The 14913-nt window shown below is 41.2% G+C and overlaps 1 protein-coding gene across 4 annotated transcripts in view; it reads right to left on the bottom strand.

Moving 5' to 3' along the window:
• The window catches only part of OGG1 (8-oxoguanine DNA glycosylase), a 95004-nt gene that overhangs the window by 73997 nt on the left and 6094 nt on the right, over positions 1-14913 (bottom strand). The gene's annotated exons all lie outside the window — the stretch shown is intronic.

Below are 14913 nucleotides of genomic sequence, written 5' to 3'. Positions count from 1 at the left end.
GAAACCGCTCCCTCGACCTTGGGGACTGACTGCCATAAGTCCTTTCTGGGGTCGACCATAGGAAACAATTTTTTAAATATGGGGGGAGGGACGAAAGGAATACCGGGCCTTTCCCATTCTTTATTAACAATGTCCGCCACCCGCTTGGGTATAGGAAAAGCTTCTGGGAGCCCCGGCACCTCTAGGAACTTGTCCATTTTACATAGTTTCTCTGGGATGACTAAATTTTCACAATCATCCAGAGTGGATAATACCTCCTTAAGCAAAATGCGGAGATGTTCCAATTTAAATTTAAATGCAATCACATCAGATTCAGCCTGCTGAGAAATGTTCCCTAAATCAGTAATTTCTCCCTCAGACAAAACCTCCCTGGCCCCCTCAGATTGGGTTAGGGGCCCTTCAGAGATATTAATATCAGCGTCGTCATGCTCTTTAGTAACTAAAACAGAGCAGCCACGCTTACGCTGACAAGGGTTCATTTTGGCTAAAATGTTTTTGACAGAATTATCCATTACAGCCGTTAATTGTTGCATAGTAAGGAGTATTGGCGCGCTAGATGTACTAGGGGCCTCCTGAGTGGGCAAGACTCGTGTAGACGAAGGAGGGAATGATGCAGTACCATGCTTACTCCCCTCACTTGAGGAATCATCTTGGGCATCATTGTCATTATCACATAAATCACATTTATTTAAATGAATAGGAATTCTGGCTTCCCCACATTCAGAACACAGTCTATCTGGTAGTTCAGACATGTTAAACAGGCATAAACTTGATCAGAAAGTACAAAAAACGTTTTAAAATAAAACCGTTACTGTCACTTTAAATTTTAAACTGAACACACTTTATTACTGCAATTGCGAAAAAACATGAAGGAATTGTTCAAAATTCACCAAATTTTCACCACAGCGTCTTAAAGCCTTGAAAATATTGCACACCAATTTTGGAAGCTTTAACCCTTAAAATAACGGAACCGGAGCCGTTTTAAGCTTTAAACCCCTTTACAGTCCCTGGTATCTGCTTTGCTGAGACCCAACCAAACCCAAAGGGGAATACGATACCAAATGACGCCTTCATAAGTCTTTTATAAGTATCAGAGCTCCTCTCACATGCGACTGCATGCCATGCCTCTCAAAAACAAGTGCGCAACACCGGCGCGAAAATGAGACTCTGCCTATGCTTGGGGAAAGCCCCTAAAGAATAAGGTGTCTAAAACAGTGCCTGCCGATATTATTATATCAAAATACCCAGATAAAATGATTCCTCAAGGCTAAATATGTGTTAATAATCAATCGATTTAGCCCAGAAAAAGTCTACAGTTTAAATAAGCCCTTGTGAAGCCCTTATTTACAATCGTAATAAACATGGCTTACCGGATCCCATAGGGAAAATGACAGCTTCCAGCATTACATCGTCTTGTTAGAATGTGTCATACCTCAAGCAGCAAGAGACTGCAAACTGTTCCCCCAACTGAAGTTAATTGCTCTCAACAGTCCTGTGTGGAACAGCCATGGATTTTAGTTACGGTTGCTAAAATCATTTTCCTCATACAAACAGAATTCTTCATCTCTTTTCTGTTTCTGAGTAAATAGTACGTACCAGCACTATTTGAAAATAACAAACTCTTGATTGAATAATGAAAAACTACAGTTAAACACTAAAAAACTCTAAGCCATCTCCGTGGAGATGTTGCCTGTACAACGGCAAAGAGAATGACTGGGGTAGGCGGAGCCTAGGAGGGATCATGTGACCAGCTTTGCTGGGCTCTTTGCCATTTCCTGTTGGGGAAGAGAATATCCCACAAGTAAGGATGACGCCGTGGACCGGACACACCTATGTTGGAGAAAGGGAAGAGAAAAGGGGAAGAGGGTGAAGGCTGTAGTGGATAGGGTCCTAGAGTCACCTATGAGCGTTTATATGGTCATGTTTTCCCTCTCTCCCACCCCATTATCGCGTGGTTGGTACAAGAATCCCCACTCGCCTCTTAGGGATGCTGTCAGCATGTATTCAGTATGTGCAAAGGGGTTTAAAATTAGTCTCTGGGAGTCCAAGCTCAATGATTCGATGTATCGTCGCCATTTAAGTATAAACTGTTTAAGTCTCCTAGTAGTATCTAGTTTAGTGTCTAGCTGTTCAATAAGCAATTGTTTGTGTAATCGGTGTTTGAATGCATTGAAGGTGGGGCTAGTACTCTCTGCCCAGACACTCAAGATGGTCTTCCTAGCAATTAAAATAATGGTAGTCAATAAGAGAGTATCTCTGAAACAGAGATCACGCCATTCCAAGAAGCAAATTTGTTCTATTTCTAGTTGAACTCCAAGCTTAATGGCGCTCGTAATCCAAAAGGCAACCTTGTCCCAGAACTGTCTGATCTTTGGGCATGTGTAAAAGAAGTGAAGAAAGTCTGGGTTAGCCAATTTGCACTTGCTACATTCATTCACTACTCCGGGTCTCCACTTGGTCAATCTTTGAGGGATAATATAATCCCTATGTAGTAATCTAAACTGAGATTCCCTCAGGGACATGGATAAAGTCGCTCTCCGAGCGCACATCACGCTCTGCTGGATTAATTCCGTGAGGTCTTTCCTTTCCACACTCCCACTCCATTTATCAGCCAACAAAGTTATGTTTTTAGAGTCAATGGAGCTTAAGAGCGTTCTGTACATTTCCGAAATGGAAAAGTTGCCTAATTTAAATGAGGACACAGTTCTGACAAATGCATGAGGCTCCCAGAATTGTGGGTCCCCTCTTATCAGATGGTCTATAAAGTGTCTCATTTGTAGGTATGCGTAAAAGTGGGTTCTTGGTAGCCCAAATTGAGTTTGAAGATCGGCGAAAGTTTTAATGCACTTCCTAGACAGGTCTACAGCATCTCCAACAGAGCTCAGTCCTCTGGAGGCCCACATGGTAAAGGGAGAGGAGTCTGTTCCTGGGGGAAAGTTAGTGTTGTTTCGCAATGGAATCATTCTAGACGCCACACAGCAGCGGCCGACCTGTTTGAGGGCTAGTCGCCAGGCCCTCATTGTGTCCCCATAGAGGAAGCTGTCCGTAAGCTGTGCGAGTGGGACACTGGGGGGGTGAAGGGTAGGACCGATAAATCAAGACCACCCAGGGCCTGTCTCTCCAGTTCTGGAGAGTAGAAGTGGGTTGTTTGCAGCTGCCAGTCGATCATAAGGCGGCCAAGTGTTGCCCAGTTATACAACCTTAGGTTGGGTAGGCCTAGCCCCCCTTCCGAAGGGTGTGAATATAACTTCACAAGAGCTATTCTCGGTCTACCTCCCTTCCATAAGAATTTCGAGAGGGCCCGATTATACTCCGCCATGTCTTTCCTGCTAATAAGAAAAGGTAACATCAGCAATGGGTACAGTAGCCGTGGTAGAATCACCATCTTAACAAGACTTATGCGCCCCGAAAGAGAGACTGGCAGATTTCTCCAGCCGTCCATCGTGACCGCGGCATCACGACATGCTTGGCTGATATTGTCGCAATACAGAGCTTGACCACTGGGGGATAACTGAATACCCAAGTAGGTCAAGGTAGGTTTGGCCTCCTGGAATGGGTAGGGGAACAGTTGAACCTTGTCCTTTTGTAACCACAAAATTTCCGATTTGGTGTTGTTCACCTTGTAGCCTGAAAAAGATCCAAAGGCTTCAATTATCGCCAGGACGTTCGGGATATGTTTGGCGGGATTCTCTACGAATAGAAGCATATCGTCCGCATATAGTGCGATGTGTAGTCTCTCCTGACCTATTAGAATGCCCGGATATGCCGAGCGTAACTTGATGGCTAATGGCTCTAAGGCCATGTTAAAGAGGAGGGGGGATAATGGGCATCCTTGGCGTGTACCCCTTTGCAGTGAGATGCGTGGGGAGAATAGGCCGTTAGCCATAATGTGGACCCAAGGGGATGTATAGATATTTCTGACATAAGTAAGAAATGAGCCCGCAAAGCCAAAGCGCCGCAGGGTATCGATGAGATGACTCCACTCTACTCTATCGAAGGCCTTCTCTGCATCCAAGGATAGCAGGAAGGCTTCCGAGTTCCCTCTCACCTCAGTGGGTTCTGGGGTCGATGCGAAATGCGCGATAGTGTGTAGCACTCTCCGTACGTTCGTCACTGAGGTTCTACGGTACATAAATCCGGTTTAGTCCGGATGAATAATGTCTGTCAGGATTACTTTTAATCTATCTGCCAAGATCTTCATAAGTATCTTGTAATCCGAATTGAGGAGGGAGATGGGGCGATATGATTCAGGAAGACCGGGGTCTTTTCCTGGTTTCAAGATCAGCGACACATGTGCCATCGTAAATGTCTGGGAGGGAGCAATCGTTTTCTTATAGTACTGGTTATAGAGTTTAGTTAAAGTAGGGGTAATTTGGGGCCTCAACATTTTAAAGAATTCAATGGGTAGGCCATCGGGACCCGCTGCTTTCCCATTGGACATGGAAGAGATTGTTTTTTTAATCTCTTCAGGGGATATCGGGGAGTTTAGAGCCTCAAGTTGCTCATCTCTGAGTTGAGGAAGCTCCAGGTCCTTCCAAAAGTCTGACACCCTTTCCGGAGTAGAGTCTTGTTGGCTAGTATATATGTTAGAGTAGTATAGAGCCAAAGCCTGCACAATGGACTCCGGAGTCTTGTAGGTTTTGTTACTGTATTTAATGGCCGATATGGGCTTGCGAGCCGTCTGTTTATTTATCAGTAAGGCCAGCAGCCTGCCCGACCTGTCCCCCTCTCTATAGAACCTAGCGCTGTTTCGAAGAAGTTGACCGACTGCTTGATGGTTAAGGAACACATCCAGTTCGCTCTTACTGGCCAGGTATCTGTCCTTAGAAGTCTGGCACGGTTTGCCACAATAGGCCTGATAGGCTTCCGTGAGAGCTAATTGTAGCGACTGTAATTTGGCCTGGGCCTTTTTCCGTAGAGCGGCCACATAGGAGATTATATCCCCAGTCAGGACTGCTTTCGCAGTATTCCAGAACAATTCTGGGTTGTCCCGGTGGGCTTGATTATCCGTGTAAAAATCGTTCCAGGCATGTGTTAAGTGCTTCAGGAAAGCATCCGAGGTGTACAAGAAGCCTGGGAATCGCAAAGTCTGCTTGTTGGCAATCCTTGCTCCCATAGAGATCACGAGTTCTACTGGTGCGTGGTCAGAGACCACTACCTGGTGTATCTTGGCCTTGTTAACCCTTGGAACGATATTGGAAGAAATCATGAACAGGTCTATCCGCGACACCGTGGGCGACGCTCTAGAGATACAAGTAAAGTCCTTGCTTTCTGCATTCCGCAATCTCCATACATCTACTAACTGCAAGGAGTTCGACAATCTAGAGAAGGTCCTCTTTTCAAAGGCACCAGAATCCCGAGGCTGTCCGCCTCCCGATACTCGCTCTGGGCCTCTCCACTTGTCACACACAGGGTTTGGTGCTAGGTTGAAATCTCCCCCGAGTATGATATCCTGACCAAGATAAGGGGACAGTGTCTGGATGAGCCTGGTCCAAAAAGCTGTGGATTTGCAGTTCGGGGCATAAATGTTGCAGATTACCAGTATCTTTTGATTTGTTCTAATTTTGACTATTAAAAAGCGTCCCTCACTGTCTTTGTGGGTGTTTAAAATCTCAGTGTTCCCCCTTTTCCCAAATAGAATGGCTATACCTCTGCTCGAGTTGGTGTATGAGACATGTTCCACCATTCCCACCCAGTCCCGTCTGAGTTTGTCGTGTTCCACCTCTGAGAGGTGAGTCTCCTGCAGTAGGGCAATGTCTGTCCCCAAACGTCGCAAGTGCGCCAATATGGTGCTTCTCTTAGCAGGGGAGTTAATTCCCCCTACGTTCCATGTCACTAATCTTACAGCCATTTAAGTAATGCTATAAGGTGGCCGTACAAGTCGTTCCCCCAGTGGGGGGAGTCGGAGAGGGGTAAGGCAAGCGTCAGACCGAAAGCAGCGAGAGAAGGCGTAGAGAGGGCAGGGGAAGCAGGAAGGAAAAGAAGAGGGGGAGGGGGGAGAGAAGGAGAGAGAGGAGAAGGGAGAGGGAAAGAGAAAAAAAAAAAAAAAAAAAAAGGGAGAACCATCAGTTTGATATTATCCTGATAGGTTAAGTGCTCTAGAATGGGGAGGTCCTTTATTTCATCAAATTTGTCATGAGCATTTAAACTAACGGGGTCCGGGGACGCCACTCCCAGGAGTATAACTAGTGTCCCATTCTTTAGAGAGATCGTGAAATATGTAATATCAGAGAATTGGCAAAATAAACAGTTCCAAGATAGCGTATAAACCCAACTAAACAATCTTAGTACTATAATAGAGAGGTTGAATCGGTACCTGCAAACCCTCCAATCTGTTGACATGATCTGACTGACATATTGTAACATTATTACCATAGAAATAAAAAGAAGATACCTTATAATATGGGGTGTCTTATCTAACTTAACATTGCTTTGAGTGTTGGAGCAGTAGCAGTCCCTCTGCACCGGCCCTGTTGTCCGGATTACTGTCATATACCTCATGGCAGTAAACTTCAGGAGTAAGAACATTATCAGCATATACCATGAGCTAGGTTCACGGATAAACATAACAAGAAAACATTTTGTGCAAAAAACAAACATCATAACCAGTCATTAGGCCTATGTGGCAACTATCCTGCAAATGAGAAACCTGGACCTAATCAAGGCCATTGATCTAAACCCTCTCAACCCGGGTCTGAGCGAGATGGGCCATTGGGGCTATTCCCTCTTCTATTTTGTTCTCTTCCCAGGTATTCTGTAACCTCCCGCGGGGAGTCAAAGAATCTAGGGCCCGAGGGAGTTAGCAGTTTAAGTCTGGCTGGGTATAAAAGGTAAACCTGCCTACCCTCTGAGTTAAGTCGCGAGCATAGCGGGGAAAATTCTTTACGCTTCCTCATTAGTTCTGAGGAATAATCCTGAAAAATGAGCAATTTAGAGCCTTCAAAAATTACGGGTGACATGTTTCTATAAGCACGTAGCAGTTCTACCTTCAATTGGAAATGTAGTAACTTGACCATCACTTGTCTGGGCTGCGCATTATCCCTCTCCTGCTGTCTATCAGGTCCCACCCGATGTGCCCTTTCCACACTACCTTTAAAAATGTTGGGGATGAGTTTAAGCACTAGGGGCAGGGTATTTTCAATAAAGTGAATAAGGTCTCTGGGCTTGACGCTCTCAGGAATCCCCAATATGCGCAAGTTGTTGCGGCGGGACCTATTTTATATAACAGTTTCTTAGTGTCAAAGGTCAAAGTTCTATTTTCCATATTTAAAGTAACATTATTTGAAATAGCTCAACTGGTTTCTGCAGAAAACCTACTTTCCTCTGGGAAATTCAGTTTAACTTGGAAAATGCAAAATACAATTTTGGCTTCTATTTTAAGTCATTACTTGTACATAATAAGTAGAAAATGCTTCTTTATTCTCTCTGCTACCCCGGGGGGTCGAGAGAAATCACCCCAATACTCACTCGTTCAGGATGATCGATACCCCCTGCTGTCACGCAATTGGTTGCCTGAGATCTGGATTGCACAAGAGATCTCTTGTGAAATCATAAAGTTTACCCAGCGATTGCAGGCAGAAAGGTTTTCTACTTGCGAATTTGTCTGCCTGCAATCTTGTTAAATTTTCCCCATGTTGCATATCTTTTAATACAGAGAAGATTTGTGTGCAGCGGAAATGACAAGGCTTTTAAGCAAGATGAGTCTCTTGTGTAAATAAGATACATCATATTTTTTAATTAACATGGAATAGTATTATTTTTTCTCTTTTATATATATGTACCCCATGTTGATGTTTCTCATTAGAAAACCCTTAACAGCTTTACAGATTAACCTTCAATTTCATATGTAAACCCCTATTTAAACCATTTATAATAATGACAAACAGAAGAGGAGAATACATAAGTGTAGATTAATTGTAGAATTGTTAAAGAAAAGGCACTTGTTAATTATGCAATTCTACTGTATTAAGTCACTGCAATTTGTATTATTCATCATATTAAAAGGATTTTACCTTTTATTTCTTTTAACTTAATTTGTGCAGGGTCCACTACTTCCTGCCACAGCCCCACAGGTGGCTGGAGTCTCTACAGGAAGGATTTATCTAGCTCAATGTCACAAATCTTCTAGAGCAGTGGTCTCAAAGTACCAGTCCTGGACCATATGTGGCCCTCAAGACAGTTTAATTTGGCCCTTCCTTTTTTATTAGGTAAATTATTAGTTTGGCCCCAAGTTGATGTTCTATATAGGCACTGTCCAGTGTGCACTGTTTGGATGTCACTTTTTATTCAGTTCCAGAATGATCACTTCACTTGGCACTCACAAGATAAATATACACTGTGTATTGCTAGTGGGGACTACAACTCCTACTATGCACTACTACTTGGGTAAATGTCCCTTCCAGTTTCTAGTATATTCAGTTCCAGAGCATATTGTTCAAGTGGCCCCCATGGGAGAAGAACATTTGGTGAGTGGCCCCCGGGTACAATGAACTTAATACCCCTGTTCTAGAGCAACATCAGTTGATTTATTGATCAGCCAGGGCCAGACTGGGAATAAAAAGCAGCCCTAGATGAACATAAAACTTCAATGCAGATGGTATCTCACACCAGTTAGATTATCCACAATATTTAAGAACACAACAATGGGATGCTGGAGAGAATGTGGGAACCCAGGTACGTTTATACATATATGGTATCTCCAAAAAATGCAGCAGCACCACTTTTCATCAACCATAAAAAGTTCCTTTATTAGCACATAGTGGGAGCAGATAGAAAATAGAACAACGTTTCGGGTAGTCAACATGATGTGAACATGACTAAGGGTTGACTACCCGAAACGTTGTTCTATTTTCTATCTGCTCCCACTATGTGCTAATAAAGGAACTTTTTATGGTTGATGAAAAGTGGTGCTGCTGCATTTTTTGGAGATATCTGTTTGGATCTTTGCAGTGATCCTGTGTCAGCTTGCACACACATTGGGTCAGAGTGCTGGATTTTCTTTGTGTTTTTTATACATATATGTTGGGATTGTCCTCTTATAACTCCATTCTGGGTTAATATAATAGGTGAAATTAAAAAAGTAATAGGAATCACACTACCACTTGACCCAGTCGTACTCCTATTTAACAAATTCCCCAAGGTACACTGCAAGCTTACACTATAACTATTATACCTTATGGTAAATTGTGCAAAAATACTGATACCTCAAAATTAGAAGAAAACTGGACCCCCCACCATTGACAAATGGAGAGAAGTAGTATCCTCAACAATATTATTAGAAAAATACCATTTTGCTATTTCCAAAAGACTTGATGATTATTTATCTATCTCTTTTCTGTGGGAGGAATACTCTACACTATATAACACTAAATACGCTAATAGCCGTGACATACAGTCTGTTTGTTAGATCTCACTGATAATCACGCTAATTACATGGAGCTTATGGTGAGAAGATCTCATCTTAATCACTTTTTCATTTGCTTATCACTTACATGAATGTGGCCCGTTCTATTTTGTCTAAAACTTTCTTTTGTTTTCCTATGACCTGGTTTTTCCCTATACCCCATTTTGTTTAATTGTTGATGTAAAAACTGCTATACTATTCTCAATGATGATGAATAGATACCTGTAATGTTTCTCAATAAAAACATTAAAAAAAAAAAAAAAGCAGCCCTAGAGACTTGTTGAGTCAGTAGAAGACGCACACACCATTTTTCTCAAAGGGGATTACTGGGGTATATAGGCACCCTACAACCCAATTGCATTCATTAATCACCACTTTAAATTGTAGCTTTCCAGCCCCAGCTACTGCAGCCCACCGGGAAATCTCCTGGTAGGCCAATCCGGCCTTGTGATCAGCGAATACTAGAGACAAATGAAGTCAGTTTCTTTCGTATGCTCAGAAGAGGTAGAATGCAACTTAAGTTCTCAGCATATCTGCGCACTTATGTAACTATAGGAGGTGGCTACAATGAGAATGTCTAAATGCACATTTTGCAAGAAAACAAGTTATTTTTTTAAACACACACATACATACACACGCATAATTTATTTATTTTAACTTAAACACTGCTTTAAATCCATTCAAGTCAGTGAGTCAGAGTTTCTCAATATTTTATATAATGTCCATTATGTCCAAAAACCTATCCACATTATTCTCTGTAGTTTTCAATTCCTTTACATTATATGCCCAGGGCCGTCTTTAATATTGACTGGACCCTGGGCAAACATTTTCTTGGGCTTCCCCCCATGCAATTTCGCTCGCCACCCCAACATCCCAAAAAACATCTAAATCAATTTATTTTAGAATTGTTTTTAAATTATTAGCCCAGCAGTGGCTCATCTACTGCTGGGCTAATCATTTAAAAAAAATTGCAATATGTGAAACTGGACCTAAGCAGTACTAATAAGTAAATAAATAAATATATAAATTCCTCCACTGTGGATTAATTTAATATGCTTTTGAATGTGATTCTGGTGTGAGGTTAGCTGGTTAAAGAGATTTAGGGCAGCCAACAGGAGCGAAGCAAGGTAAAGACTGAGGAGGAAGCATGGAGGTGCAGACAAATATAAGTTCACTGACTGGAACAGCAGAACTACTATGGAAAGCTGTAAAATCTGAGACAGAGAGAAAAAAATATAAAAATAAACCTTACCTTAATGTGTGAAGCATCAGCATGACACTATACATCAGCCACAGCAGCACATGTCACTTCTTTGCTAGGAACAAGTTCCCTCTCACCCTGCACTAGACAATGTTGCATGGGGGAGGGGCATGTGTGCACTCACTTATTCTTCCCACTGACACCTTTCTACAAAGCACTGTTTCCCTAACAAACTTCAGTTAGTTGATCTTAGGGCCACAGCAGAAAGGGCAGGGCTAAGGGGACCAGTAGACTGGATGCTGTCTGCCCAAGGCTGCATGGATACAGTGTGAGATGAGTCACACAGCCTCAAGACTGAAGAGAGCAGTGTGTGCAGCTGCACAGATGCTCAAATCCTCACGTGCCTGTCGTTCCAGCTTTCTGCTGCATGCGCCTATAGTCAGCCCTAGCCAGAAACAATCCCCACCACAGAGCAGTCACCTGGTAACAGTGGTAACCCCAGCATGATCTTTTCTGATGCAGTGGGATTGGCTGGATGCCAAGTTAGGGCTTAGCATTCAGTGCTGCACAGTGCACATCTAAAACAGCACATTGCACTAGTTTGGCATGTCACATAACACCGGTACGGTCTGGCAATTTCTTACAAATAAATATAAGCAGATAACTTGACTGTGACAGTATTAGGACTGACTGTGTGTGTGTCCCATATCACATGACATAAGCAGTCTGGCATGAACCAAAAACATTTTTTTTTTTTTTTTTAGGACTCTTGGGCCCCTCAACAAAGACTGGGCCCTGGGCAGCTGCCCCTTTTGCCCTGTGTTAAAGACGGCCCTGTATATGCCCATGTGGCTTCCCTGGATGTTGCTACCAATAATATCTGTATAGCTTTATGGCAACGTACAGCCTTTTTAAAGTTTTAGTCTGTAAATGCTGTATAATAAGGCACGAACACCACATAGGTATACCCTCTTGAAACAGTGTTGATTCTGTATAATAATTGCAACAAAGGTGTAGTGCATGCAGTCTCTCATCCAGAACAATTATTCTTGATATTTACAGCACTGCCCAAGTTAACATACTTTGTAGTTGTGCCTGCCTGGTTTATATTAAAAATTAGTACAAAAGAAAGATTAAAGAATACAAATTTTACCAGCTAGAGTAGTTGAAAAACTACACTTTTCTGATTAAATGTACAGGAAAACTAGGCAAAATAAATAATGAAAAGATTAAACAATAGAGGGCACCACCTAATGTCAAAATAATATATCAATAGGTAAATAGTCTATTATATTCTTTAAAAATAGATTACTTAAACCTTATTAAAGTTTCTTTTTTATATATATTAAAAATGCTGATAGGAGAAAAACTAAAACAAGCAGATATTTTCAAATTAAAAATAATTTGTCTCTTGATTTCATTCGCATATTGGGGGGTATATCACAGGGATAAAACAGCTGCTTGTCTCATTTAAATATATGTTTGACATGTGAATGTCATTTTGTCTGCTGATATATATGTGAAATATATTTTATAATGAATCTTTTTTTTAATAAAAATATTTACAAATATTTTAGCGTATGAGGAATATTTGTATGTGCTGATATTTTGCTCTGTTTTTTTCTAAAATAAATAATGAAAGCGCATAGCTTAGAGCAGGGCATGTCAATCACCACGAACAAGCGAGTGCTGGGGCGATTTATCTTGTCACCACTTAGGTATCGGAGAAGATAAAGAAGCAGTTTCTGCTTCTTAAATTTGTGGTTGCAGGCTCACTAAAATGCTGCAAATGCAGATTATTAAATATTCTCCAAAGAGGTTTTAAACCCTGTACATCAGCTGTCATTTTCCTTAAAGGGGCAGTAAACCTACAAAATAATGTTAGATAATTCTGCACAAAGTGCAAAATTATATAACATTAGCTTAACGCCAAGTATATACAACAAAGTGTTCCTTATATATTTTACTATGAAGTTGAGTTTCTACTGAGCAGGTCTGTTTTTTCTTAGTCACAGTGCACCCGATCGCGCCATTAAAATGAATGTAGCTCGCTCCCGCTCTGGGAGCAAGCTACATTTATTTTAATGAGGCGATCGGGCGTGCTGTGACCAGACAGTGTGCTCCCAATGCGCTTTAGAAAAAATCAGACATGCTCAGTAGAGCCAGGAGCGGCATTCTGCAAAACTCAACTGGGTCATTAAGGGGTTGATAAAAAAAATGTTTAGTTGTGCTGTGCAGTGATTGCTTAATCAGTGAAGTGTCTAATTAATATCTGTTCCAAACTGGCTACAATAGTGATTAAAAAAAGTATCACTCCAGTAGTTTTTCAAGGGGTATGACCATGGAATGCAAAATGTAGTAATACAACTACAGTTTTAAATGTTTTTAAAACATTCTTTTTTACGTTAAAGTATTTAATAATGTAGTGATTAGTTCAAGATATATATCTAAATATCCCCTTTAATGTAAGCACATGACAAAAAAATCCAAAAGGGTAATTTAAATAACACAGTTGTAATTGTAGTAATTATTTATCAATAGCAAAACTCCACCCCCATTTGCCTAATTTGAGAAGCCAATCTGGGCTTTAGTCTACAGACAACAAGGCTAGTTACCTTCATAATGTTAGTATTAGGTACATTGTTTTGCAGTTAAAGTTAATTTGAGAAATAAATGTAGAAGGGTTAACCTTGAGAAGGCAGCAGGGAGCATTTCAAGCTCTGAGAATTAGAAAATACTCAAGGTGTTAGTGTTCCTTTAAGTAATAATGAGTCACTATTATGATTTTTAATTTTTCAGTAGTTGATATGACAAAAAAAACTAAACTGATACTAAAAAGGCCATGAAACCCAACATTTTTTAACAACTTTCCAACTTAGTTTAATTTTCTTGGTATTCTTTACAAATGTGCATTTGGATCCTTCGCTAGAATCCGAGTGCGGAAAGGAAGGAAGCCACTCGTAGCCTTCAGGAACTTTTTAAAACTAGGTTTCTTCTTGTGGAAGTTCAAAACATTAAAGGGACATGAAACCCAAAAAACTTCTTTCATGATTTAGACGGAAGATACAATTTTAAATAACTTTCCAATTTACTTCTATTTAATATACTTCCTTCTCTTGTTATCCTTTGCTGAAAGATTTATCTAGGAAAGCTCAGGAGCAGCAAAGAACCTAGGTTCAAGCTGCTGATTCATGGCTGCATATATATACCGATTGTCATTATCTCACCCATGTGTTCAGTTAGAAACCAGTAGTGCATTGCTGCTTCTTCAACAAATGATACCAAGAGAATTAAACAAATTTGATACTAGAAGTAAACTAGAAAGTTGTTTAAAATTGTATGTTCTACCTAAATCATGAAAGAAAATTTTTGGGTTTCATGTCCCTTTAACATCTGTGAAAATCCAGATCTTAGTGTGTTGGGCTTTTACAAGCAGTCGCTTTCTTCCTCATTCGGATCCTAACGAAGGATCTGAATGCACTTCCCAAATAGCTCTCCCCCCACCCACACTCATCCCAACCATCTTAGGTACTGGCAGAGACCGCCTGCCAGTATGCAGTTTAGGGCTTTTGTTTTCTTTATAATTATTTTTTTCTGTAGTGTAGTGATCCCTCCTAACAGCTCTCTAACCCTCCAACCGCACAATAATGGAGGCCATCTTTGGTACAGGCAGCTGTCTGCCAATTCCCAAATTATAGCTGTTTTTTAGGGGCCCCCATTCCTCATCCCAACCTTTTTTTTTTATAGTGTAGCACCGCATCCCTCACTCTCCCTTTAAAATATTTTTTCTGCAGTATAGGCCCCCCCTCTGCCACTAAGCCGCTCTCACCCGCCTTCCCTCCAACTGGCACTAACGGAGATCGTTACAGACAGTGACACGGTCTATCTGCCTTCATATGGTAACATGAATTGTGCTCCGTTACCACATGAAGACAAACGCCTGCAACTCAGGAACAGCAGCTCTTGGCTGTAACTTGACAACTGAGTCTGCTGGAGCTTCCCAAAGCTACAACGTAGATCTATGTTATGCGGTACGATTGGCTATGTACCGCATGACGTAGATCTATGTCATTAGGGGCTAAAATTGCATGTTGCATATGAATCATGAAAGTTTAATTTTAACCTAGTGTCCCGTTAATTTTTATTTGTGCATTTATGGCTGAAAGGGTTTCGATTATCATATATATATACACATCATATAAGTGTTAAAGAAAAAGATCACAAGCTATTTATGAAAAATTGCTTATTTACCACCCCCTGCCCCCAAAAAAGACAAATTTTACAAACAATAATATAGTATCAAGACAGG

Source organism: Bombina bombina, chromosome 7 (genome assembly GCF_027579735.1).
Source record: "Bombina bombina isolate aBomBom1 chromosome 7, aBomBom1.pri, whole genome shotgun sequence".
NCBI lineage: Eukaryota > Metazoa > Chordata > Amphibia > Anura > Bombinatoridae > Bombina > Bombina bombina.
The sequence above is the reverse complement of the archived record's forward strand: the minus strand, read 5'-3'. Positions and strand labels throughout refer to the sequence as shown.